The 11,771-nt window shown below is 33.9% G+C and overlaps 1 protein-coding gene across 1 annotated transcript in view; it reads left to right on the top strand.

The window, feature by feature from the left end:
• Nucleotides 1-726: 726 nt before the first annotated feature.
• LOC144959436 (uncharacterized) overlaps nt 727-11,771 on the top strand; it is a 36,745-nt gene continuing 25,700 nt past the window's right edge. Inside the window, exon 1 of the mRNA XM_078892020.1 lies at nt 727-865. The gene's annotated coding sequence lies outside the window, so the exon portion shown is untranslated. The remainder of the gene's footprint in view (nt 866-11,771) is intronic.

Genomic DNA, 11,771 nt, shown 5'->3' with positions numbered 1-11,771 from the left:
AACTTTTCGATCAGAAATCGTTATAATCGCAGTTCGATTTTTTCGATAAAAATCCTACCCTAATCCTTCCATCTTTTTATCCCCAAATGCCAAATTCCATGAATCATTTCAACATGGAAGGCGAAAAACAAATCAATACATCGATAATCCGGTTATAACCTGCATCTAATATGTGACTTACCATCTCCAAACAGTATCACGTTTGGGTGGTTGGGATGTTAAAAAAACATTGAATTTATAGTCAATAATACGAGACTGATATCATATTTCATATTTTGTTTATGAGAATAAATATTGTTTCGTAAACTGCAAAAATTAAAAAGTCCACATTTTTAATCATTTTAACTTTGAATCTTATTTAGGCATCGAGATTATCCCCACATAATACCGTTTTGATGCGATATGTCACAAATTTGCATACATGTCAATATTTTTTACATATCAATTGGCGTACTCTGGAAAAACCTCGTATTTAAAGATTTAGTCAGAAAACTCGTCCTCCCAAATATCGATCTATTTAAATAACCCTCATCTTGGTAGAAACTCACAAACCTAGGACTTCCCGAAGTACTTTAATAAAGTCCCAGGATTGAGAGCATCTTCCAAGATGAGGGTAATTAAATTTATATCAATCGATTTTTGGAGGTCGCGTTTTCGACTCCATTTTATAAATATGTGTTTTTCCAAAAGCATGACATTTCAACTGGTTAAAAAACATCCACGTTTGTGTTTATTTGTCTGATCCTCATTCAGCAACACAGAATCAGCAAGTAACCAACCCCACAACATCGGATCACAATTTCCGTCCTTTCTTTTCCAATTTAACTTTTCTTTTCTGTGTGGATAAGCAAGAAGACGATTGCTGGTGAGACAGTTTGATGAAATGGTTTTATAGTTAGAAATAATGATGAAGTAGAGTGTTTAGACAGTTTGATGAAATGGTTTTATAGTTAGAAATAATGATGAAGTAGAGAGAATGTTTAGACAGTTTGACCAAATGGTTTTATGGTTAGAAATATTGATGAAGTAGATAGAATGTTTAGACAGTTTGACCAAATGGTTTTATAGTTAGAAATAATGATGAAGTAGAATGTTTAGAAAGTTTGACCAAACAGCTTTATAGTTAGAAATATTGATGAAGTAGAATGTTTAGACAGTTTGACCAAATAGGTTATATAGTTAGAAATAATGATGAAGTAGATAGAATGTTTAGACAGTTTGACCAAATGGTTTTATAGTTAGAAATATTGATGAAGTAGATAGAATGTTTAGACAGTTTGACCAAACGGTTTTATAGTTAGAAATAATGATGAAGTAGATAGAATGTTTAGACAGTTTGACCAAACGGTTTTATAGTTAGAAATAATGATGAAGTAGATAGAATGTTTAGACAGTTTGACTAATTGGTTTTATGGTTAGAAATATTGATGAAGTAGAATGTTTAGACAGTTTGATGAATTGGTTTTATGGTTAGAAATATTGATGAAGTAGAATGTTTAGACAGTTTGATGAATTGGTTTTATGGTTAGAAATATTGATGAAGTAGAATGTTTAGACAGTTTGACCAAATAGGTTATATAGTTAGAAATATTGATGAAGTAAGATGTTTAGACAGTTTGACCAAATGGTTTTTATAGTTAGAAATAATGATGAAGTAGATAGAATGTTTAGACAGTTTGACCAAACGGTTTTATAGTTAGAAATAATGATGAAGTAGATAGAATGTTTAGACAGTTTGACCAAACGGTTTTATAGTTAGAAATAATGATGAAGTAGATAGAATGTTTAGACAGTTTGACCAAATGGTTTTATAGTTAGAAATATTGATGAAGTAGAATGTTTAGACAGTTTGACCAAATAGGTTATATAGTTAGAAATAATGATGAAGTAAGATGTTTAGACAGTTTGACCAAATGGTTTTATAGTTAGAAATAATGATGAAGTAGATAGAATGTTTAGACAGTTTGACCAAATGGTTTTATAGTTAGAAATATTGATGAAGTAGAATGTTTAGACAGTTTGACCAAATGGTTTTATAGTTAGAAATAATGATGAAGTAGATAGAATGTTTAGAAAGTTTGACCAAACAGCTTTATAGTTAGAAATAATGATGAAGTAGATAGAATGTTTAGACAGTTTGACCAAACGGTTTTATGGTTAGAAATATTGATGAAGTAGATAGAATGTTTAGACAGTTTGACCAAATGGTTTTATAGTTAGAAATAATGATGAAGTAGAATGTTTAGACAGTTTGATGAATTGGTTTTATGGTTAGAAATATTGATGAAGTAGAATGTTTAGACAGTTTGATGAATTGGTTTTATGGTTAGAAATAATGATGAAGTAGATAGAATGTTTAGACAGTTTGACCAAATGGTTTTATAGTTAGAAATAATGATGAAGAAATATCTTTATAGTTGTGTGCGGCTATGTGGTCCAGTGGTAAGACACTAGCTTTCGGATAGGAAGGTCCTGAGTTCGAGCCTCGCTCGGGGCAAAGTTGAGTCCTTGGAAAAGGCTCTTTACTTACATTCTCTCAACGTACTCAGGTGTAAAATGAGTATCTGGCCGTTATTTTTTAAATTTATTATCTATTATTGATTGCAACAAATGAAATGAAACTGAAGTAAGAAACAAGGATAATTAACTACAATGAACAAAAAAAAAAAAAACCCCAAAAAAAACCTGAGATTCATTTAAAAGATAAAAACTAATATCGTCTTAATCTGTTGATTCCAACATTGAATCAAATGTGTGTTAACAAATAAAACAAGAAATGCCAATGTAATTCAAAATTATCACTCTCAGTTCGGTTTCAATTCGTTGAAGTGGGTACTTGTTACCCGCCCCTTTTACCCGAGTACTCGGTTTAACTTTTTTACCAGCGGGTACCCGGGCAGTGCTGATGAAGCTCGAATAAATACTTACAAACAATAAAATGGAATAGAAGCCTCAAATTATTTAACAAAGACAGACGATGTAGACGTTTCATGTTTCCCCTTTGACAACAAATATTACGATAAATGAGACATTAAAGAAGAATGGGAGATGGGAAGATGGAATTTATCAAAGCCCCTTATTCGTCTTTTGTGTCTCATTTATCGTGTTTTGTTGACAAAGGGCAAACCCGAAACGTCCACACCACCTGTTTTTTTTGTTAATAAAATTGAAGCTCTTCTACTCCATTTTATTGTTGTTATTTAAAACATATAGACGAAAATATTAGTTAAAATAAAAAAAATAAAAAAATCTCTTTATTCATCCCCTAGTGGAATTTTGTCTCTTGGGTCTATTCCGAAGGATGACTGGAATAACCCAGGCGTCCGCTGCAGTGCAGCGCCGCATGTTGAGCTAGGGCGAGGTGACTTGCTCACGGCCACACAGCGCAGCGAGTAATCGAACTCGGTACCTTTTTGGTACGAAGCAAAGACTGTACCTTTGAGCCACGCTGCCCCTAGTTCACTATTGGATTCAATAGTCTGATGTCACTCCGCCCGGCAACGGCGGCCATCTTGGTTCTAAACAAAGAAAATCATTGCTTTTTATTCTTCAAGCTGGCTAGAACTTTTCATACGCCTTGTGATCAGAATGTGTAAAAGTCAAAACATGATCAGATTTATGGAGTTTTTTCCTCTGGATACGCTTTATGCTCGCCGGAGAAATATTTCATACGGGCGTCCGCCATTGTTCCGATAGTTTAGAGCCAGTGTTGCTAAGTTACCATACGTCATTAGGAAGGAAGTGACTGTACGACTATTGAATCATATTAAGTGTGATAAGATGACATTCATCTTGGTTCAAATGTGACCATTCGTATCAAAACTGTAGACACATCATGTTAGATTTAATCTGAAGCTTGACATTCAATTTAAGCTTAAATTGTAAAAATTAAGTGTTAATAAATGTTGTCATTAACCCTCTCCGTACCAACCAGAGGAAAACCGTCACATTCGTTACGATCCAGCCAGCGCTCTTAACATTCAGACTTCTTTTATAAATCATACAATTTAATGAAATTTTTTTATTATCTATATCTAAAAAAAGTGACACTGTGTTGTAGAGTTCATTTTGCTGATCAATATTATGCATAGAATGTATTTGATGCTTTTCTGTTTGAGTAAGAAAAAAATATTTTTGTGTTGGGTGGTTGTGGAATTTTGGGGAAAATTCTGAAAATGGCTGGTAAGGAAAGGGTTAACCATTTGTGACTCTTCGCCTCAAAACGGTATTAAGTCGTGATGGTTAAGATGTTGAAAATTGAATTTGGAGCCAGAAATATCAGACTTGTGTTGAGTTTGTATGTTTTATTGAGGAGAGTGGATACCATATTTTAGGGTGCTAATGCCAACAATTTATATTTTTGACCACTTTAACATTGAATTCGGCTTTTAAGCACTATGGTTCGTTCCGACATAATACCGTTTTGAGCCCGATGGGTCACATTTGGACAGCCGTTTACTGCTTTCAACTTGGTTCGAAAGGTAAATATTGCCAGACCCTAGTTCATAACAGATGGCGGGGTCACGCCCTGTGCCTAAAGGGAGACTGAGCAACTTTGCCAATTTTGATGATTTTGTTGTTAGGTTCAAAGTAGCGTAGTAAAGATGCTATTTAGTTGGTGTTCCAATAAGATATTTAAGACTCATAACACGTGATTTAGATACATACTTTTAATAATAATATAATCTTTATTGTCCAAATAAAAGGCAATTGAGCTTTGAGCTTCTTTTTTATCTAGCGCAATATCCACTAAATGTGCTCAAAGCGCTTTACAAGGGGTCCTTGGTCAACAGCAACATTTAACATGTAGGACGGGACATGCCGCCTGTTAGGCGATATTACGATTTTTCGGACAAAGACAACGCTTTTAACGACCAGGTACTCATTTTACACCTGAGTACGGTGAGAGAATGTGAGTAAAGAGTCTTTTCGAAGGACTCAACAATGCGCCGAGCGAGGCTCGAACCCAGGACCTTCGGATCCGAAAGCGAGTGTCATACCACTAGACCACATAGCCGCACATGTTCATGTGAGGTAAACAATGCTCAAACAATTTGGTTCATGGTATGAACATCAACACATTTACAAATAAAGACACAGACATCCACAAACATACACGCAAGCACATTTTATATTATTTTAATGCATCATTTGGAATTAGATTTTAAAGGAAATAACCATAAAAATGAGTCAGAAATTTTAATTACTTCAAACCATATAATCAAAAATTACATAATTATCTGAGTTTATACAAATTCATGAGAAATACTGCAATTATTATTAATATTTACACAGTAGAAATATATAATTACTAGTCATTTTAGGATGAAACATTTGTTGAAATACCCGCTGACCTGTACAGCAAAATCCTTTTTTGACAACAATTAAAAATAGCGTGATCACCGCATTGTCAGAGGTTAGTTGATCAAATGATCAAAATGAACTGGTTTTAGTAATGGCACTTGACAATTCTTAGGTAAAGATATGTTATATGCATTCATCTGAAGTTTGTATAGGTATAAACTATATAATAATAATAATAATAATAATAATAATAATAATAATAATAATAATAATAATAATAATAATAATAATAATAATAATAATAATAATCTTATTATCTATTACGATGACTCAATTACTCGATTTTAAAAACTAATATTTCAATATTTATGTCGCTCTGTAATAAATATTTAATATTTGCTTTAATTAATTGTCACTTCCAAGTTAAAGGTGGCGTTATAAAGGAAATGTATTCTATCTATTTTTGATTGTGTCAAATGAAAACTGATACACATTATGCCGACAATAAAAATAATTATTTCAATTGAAATGAATTGAAAATGCATTGACAAATCATTGATTTAAAACATTTCAAGGATCATGGAGAGATTGAAAAATGTGACCCATGGTCTCAAAACGGTATTATGTCGGAACGAACCATATGCTTAAAAGCCGAATTAAATGTTAAACTGGTCAAAAATATAAATTGTTAGCATTAGCACCCTAAAATATGGTATCCATTCTCCTCAATAAAACATACAAACTCAACACAATTCTGATATTTCTGGCTATAAATTTAATTTTCAACATCTTAACCATCCCGACATAATACCGCTTTGAGGCGATGGTCACAAATGCTGTATAATCAAATAGAATAGAAATATTAACTAAGGTGTTTTTTTTCAGTTAATGTCTATTGTCTAACAAAGTATGGCTGCATTTTAAACATGCACATACTTCAAGAATGTCAATAAACGGGACACAATTATATTAAGAATTCTCTTTAAAAAATGTCAACTTGTTTCTTGCACTATCTTATGTAAATGCTTGTGTTTGAAAGAATGAAAATGTCAACGTTTGGTCTATTGAAGTTACAATTATTCTAAAGTAGATACAAAATTAAATGAATTTGACTTTTTATTATCATCATATTTTCTAAAAAATTATTATTATTATTATTATTATTATTATATATTATTATTATTATTATTATTATTATTATTATTATTATTATTATTATTATTATTATTATTATTATTATTATTATTATTATTATTATTATTATTATTATTATTATTATTATTATTATTATTATTATTATTATTATTATTAATTATTATTATTATTATTATTATTATTATTATTATTATTATTATTATTATTATTATTATTATTATCATCTTGTGTACATCTTAATATTGAACAAAAATGTTTGCTATAGCAAGAACTAACAGGTTTTGTGTTTGAGTGAAATAAATCTATTTTTGTATAGGTTGGGTGTGAAGTTTTGGGGGAAATCCAGAAAATGGCCGGTAAGGAGAGAGTTAAAGTAAAGCATACTTTTTCATATTCATCACCAACCAAACTGCCAAATTTCCTTGGCCATTTTCAAAAATTCGCAGCTGCCCACAACATCTAGACAAATATAATTGGATTCAATAGTCTGATGTCACGTCGCCCAACAACGGCGGCCATCGTGGTTCTAAACAAAGAAAATTGGTACTTTTTATTCTTCATGCTGGCTAGAACTTTTCATATGTCTTGTGATCAGAATGTGTAAAAGTCAAAACATGATCAGATTTATAATGTTTTTTTCCCTCTGGATACGCTTTCATGCTCGTCGGAGAAATATTGCATAAGGGCGTCCGCCATTGTTGCGATAGTTTAGAGCCAGTTACCAAGTTACGATGCGTCATTACGAAGGAAGTGACGTCACGACTGTTGAAGCGTATTTGCAAGCGACATGACTGGAATGGACATGAACAAAATTGTATCCAATGCGCACCATCGAGAGATTGATAAATGTGACCCATCGTCTCAAAACCGTATTATGTCGGAACGAACCAAATACTTATAAGCCGAATTTAATGTTAAGCTGGTCAAAAATATAAATTGTTGGCATTAGCACCCTAAAATATGGTATCTATTCTCCTCAATAAATCATACAAACTCAACACAAGTCTGATATTTCTGGCTATAAATTCAATTTTCAACATCGTAACCATCCCGTCTTAATACCCTTTTGAGACGAAGGGTCACAAATAGCCTATTTCTGGAGAATCAATTTTTGTTTTACTATACACCAGGGAAAAGGATACACAATGGTCAATCTTTAGAGGAACGCCAAGCTGTACATCCCACATTTTGTTTTAACTCACTCAAACCTAACACCGACAATATTCGTATGTAATTTACCCGGGGTTACTTTTACTCCATGCCTATGTATTACATTTTCCTGAGACAAATTATAGGCGTAGTATCTAGGCTAATGTTTTTTGTATTTACATGTTAATGATAGTTGAATAAAACTATCTATGTACATGCTCATTCTTAATACATTTTTTCCAGTTTTGAAAAGTAGCAAAAATCTCTAGGACTGAGTGAAAACGGTAAGTGCGTCCTGAAGCCGGTAATCGTAAATACTAACGAAAGAGTGAAAATGGAAAGGCTTCGTATGGGAACAAAACAGACAATGGACGTTTCGGGTACAAACCCTTCGTCAGCACAACAATACACAAATAAACGTGGAAAACAAATAAAATATAATGAAAAAAATTTTTTTTTATCGTCTGTACTCAATGCTGGTTGCAGTATGAATGAAATGTTAGCGTGGCGTGGGTAGAGGATAGGGTGCCCCAGGGGGGTGATCTAATTGATAAGAAAAGGGATCACTCTTTCGTTAGGATTGAGTGAGTTAATGGTATTACTTTTATTTGCTTTTTTTTTTTACTTCTAAACACATCAACTACTAAACTAGATACCCATTCCGCTAGAAATAACAAAAGTTTTCTACTGTTCCCCATATAGACAGTGTGCGCTTGGTTAAGAAGCTCACAACATTGCCATCCGGAAGTATAACGGACCAACACACAAAACTGTGTGTAACGCTGAATGTTTATAGTCTGGTTAATACAGTTTAGTGAGAATTACTCATAAACGCGGATGGGAAAAAGCAATAATAAAGACCTGAGTGACGTCAACTTCATACAATCAAGACTTACCGAATGACTATAATAAGCGTAATCACCTTAAGGCTTGATAGTAAGGGTAGAGTAGCAGAGCTGAAAATCCATGACATTGTCACAAAGGACAGATCAGAGACCAATTTGTCGATAGAAGTGCATGGCGCTGACGGCCCTCCTTCCACTACAACTAATAGAAATTGTATTAATTTTTTTGAATTGAGCTTTATATAGCGCAATATCCACTAAATGTGCTCAAAACGCTTTACAAGGGGTCCCTGGTCAACAGCAACATTTAACATGTAGGACGGGACATGACACCTGTTCGGCGATATTACAATTTTTCGAACACAGACAACGCTGTTAACGGCCAGGTACTCATTTTACACCTGAGTACGGTGAGCGAATGTGAGTAAAGAGCCTTCTCCAAGGACTCAATTATGCACCGAGCGCGATGCTCGAACCCTGGACCTTCCGATCCGAAAGCGAGTGTCATACCACAAGACCAACGCCTCATAGTTTTTTGCATTGTCAGGATAGACTGAGCACAATGCAGCGAACCTTGTGATTTCGCAATGGTTTGAAGTTCAAATCCCATTTTGACTCTCACTTTCCTCTCATTTATTTTTAACTATTACCAGATAAGCAAAGTTACAAACGTGTATGTTATGGTTAAATTGTAACATGGAACGATTGAATAACAAAAAAGATTATTAGATCATTTTAAAAAAAAATACAACATAGATTTATACAAGTCATAGATATAGAATGACGAGATAGCCAACGAAGAGAAATTTCTTTTGCGTCGATCAGCTGTTATTACTGTGTCATACAGGAAGTGGATATTTTCGTTTGATGAATAGGAAGATCGGGTTATCAATACACTCTTCTTGTCTGGAGGTGCTATTTTTTTGTTGCTGCTATTTTCCTTCGCCTCGATTCAAAAGTAATCGACTATTTCATCTGATATTTCTCACGGAGGTATTGACTTATATTTACAAAACCATCGTGGTTCATACATGTTGTATTTATAAATGCAACAATAGAGCTGCGAATGATAGAAGTCGCCGTTTCCAAAGATAAGATTAAACGAGGGAAGTGATAATCATTTTTTCTTGTTTAAATATCAGTATCGCTGCTATATCGTGTCGTATTGATATCGAAAATATCTGATATCGTCCATCACACAAGGCGGAAGTCACTTCGGAACTATTGGCAGTAAATAGCTTGTCTGTATTTCCCATAAAATAAATATTTATTTATTTCGAAACAAACAAAATATTTTTTCGTTACAATTATTATATGAGAAAATCATATATATCCTACATAATATAAGGTTGAAATGAAACGATAAAATTGACTTGCTTAAAAGTCTGCAGTAAAAGGGGTGTGTCCATTGTAAAACCGGAATTTTTAAATCTAGTTTTAAATTGATTAGCATTTATAAGGGAAAAGTAGTGTTAATTTTATAAGCCTAAAGTTAACCATTATTATTGAGATGAAGATTTATATCATAGCAACTCATATAATTTCTAAAATCGCAAAGACTTCAGAGAGTATTTGATAGAAAATTGAGAGGTATCGAAGGTAAACATTTGAGATTTAGACCCAGTAATCTATTAAAATGGAAGTGGCTCTGCGCATGACGGAAGTCATCGTATTTTAACAAACGAAAAGAGGACCACGCCCACTTTTGAAAAAAAAAGGTATTTTCTTTACGTTCATGGTATGAGTTTGAATCTTACATTTGTTGGTATGATCCTTTCAAATACAAATTTCTAGTCTGCCATATCTACCTCTTCTAAACAAACATGGTGATGGTAAATGTTAAAACCGTTTCCACGAAATAAAACGAAATAAGCAAAACAGCAAAATATTATTCGTCCTCAGTGCTTTGCCCTTTGTGTTAAAAGTCATAATATAATGGACAGTAAGTCAGTACGTCATACACAGTTGCCCTTCGTGTCAACAGGCATAATATAATGGACAGTAAGTCAGTACGTCATACACAGTTGCCCTTCGTGTCAACAGGCATAATATAATGGACAGTAAGTCAGTACGTCATACACAGTTGCCCTTCGTGTCAACAGGCATAATATAATGGACAGTAAGTCAGTACGTCATACACAGTTGTCCTTCGTGTTAACAGGCATAATATAATAGACAGTAAGTCAGGACCTCATTCATAGTTGCCCATCGTGTTAACAGGCATAAAATAATGGACAGTAAGTCAGTACTTTATTTCCCTCTGTAGAGGGAAATAAAGAAGAGACTGTTCCTGGCAACGGTAGAGTCACTGCTTCTATATGGAGCAGCGACATGGACTCTTACTAAAGCCCTTGAGAAGCAACTGGACGGCCGCTACACCCGTATGGTGCAGATGGCCCTCAATGTAAGCTGGAAAGAGCACATATCAAATGAAGAGCTCTACAGTGACCCCCCCCCCCCCCAATGACCTCGAAGCTTCAAAAGAGAAGACTGAGACTTGCGGGGCACTGCTGGAGACACAAGGAGGAGATTGCAAGCAGTCTTGTGCTATGGGAACCACCTGAGCGAACCCGAAGCAGAGGCAGGCAGAATAAAACCTACATTGACCGTCTGCTAGATGACACAGGAATGGACAACACCTGGGAGCTGCGTACGCTTATAGACGACAAGACAGAATGGCGAAGACTTGTGGCTCATGTTGGGCGCCCCAAGGGGCGGCCTAAGTAAGTAAGTAAGTAAGTCAGTACACACAGTTGCCCTTCCTGTTAACAGGCATAACATAATGGACAGTAAGTCAGTATGTCGTACAAAATATAAAAAGATATAGCATGCTTTAACCTTCTCCATAACCAACTGCAGGAAAATCGTCACATTCATTACGATACAACCAACATTTTTCTTATTCAAATTTCTCTTGTACACCATAAAATTTAAAGAAAATGAACAGTGTGTTGTTGAGCATGTTTTGCGAAAGAAATTATTTATCGCAAGAACTTTACTGCTATTGTGTTTGAGTGATAAAAAAATATATTTTTGTGTCAGTTGGATGTGAAATTTTGTGACAATCCTGAAAATGGCTGGTAAGGAGAGAGTTAAAGCATATTTCCATCCAAAATCTGTTCAATCAAACACTTAATAACGGCTCTAGGTTTGACAGAAAAAGCTTACTTTTTACTTAACCCTCTCCTTACCAACTATAGGAAAATCTTCACATTCGTTCCGATACAACCAACATTTTTCTTATTCAAATTTCTTTTGAACATCATAAAATTTAGACAGTGTGTTGTAGAGCATGTTTTGATAAAGAAATTCTGCATC

Source organism: Berghia stephanieae, chromosome 14 (genome assembly GCF_034508935.2).
Source record: "Berghia stephanieae isolate SIO BIC M18660-M18661 chromosome 14, UCSD_Bste_1.3, whole genome shotgun sequence".
NCBI lineage: Eukaryota > Metazoa > Mollusca > Gastropoda > Nudibranchia > Aeolidiidae > Berghia > Berghia stephanieae.
This window is presented reverse-complemented; position numbering and strand designations above follow the sequence as displayed.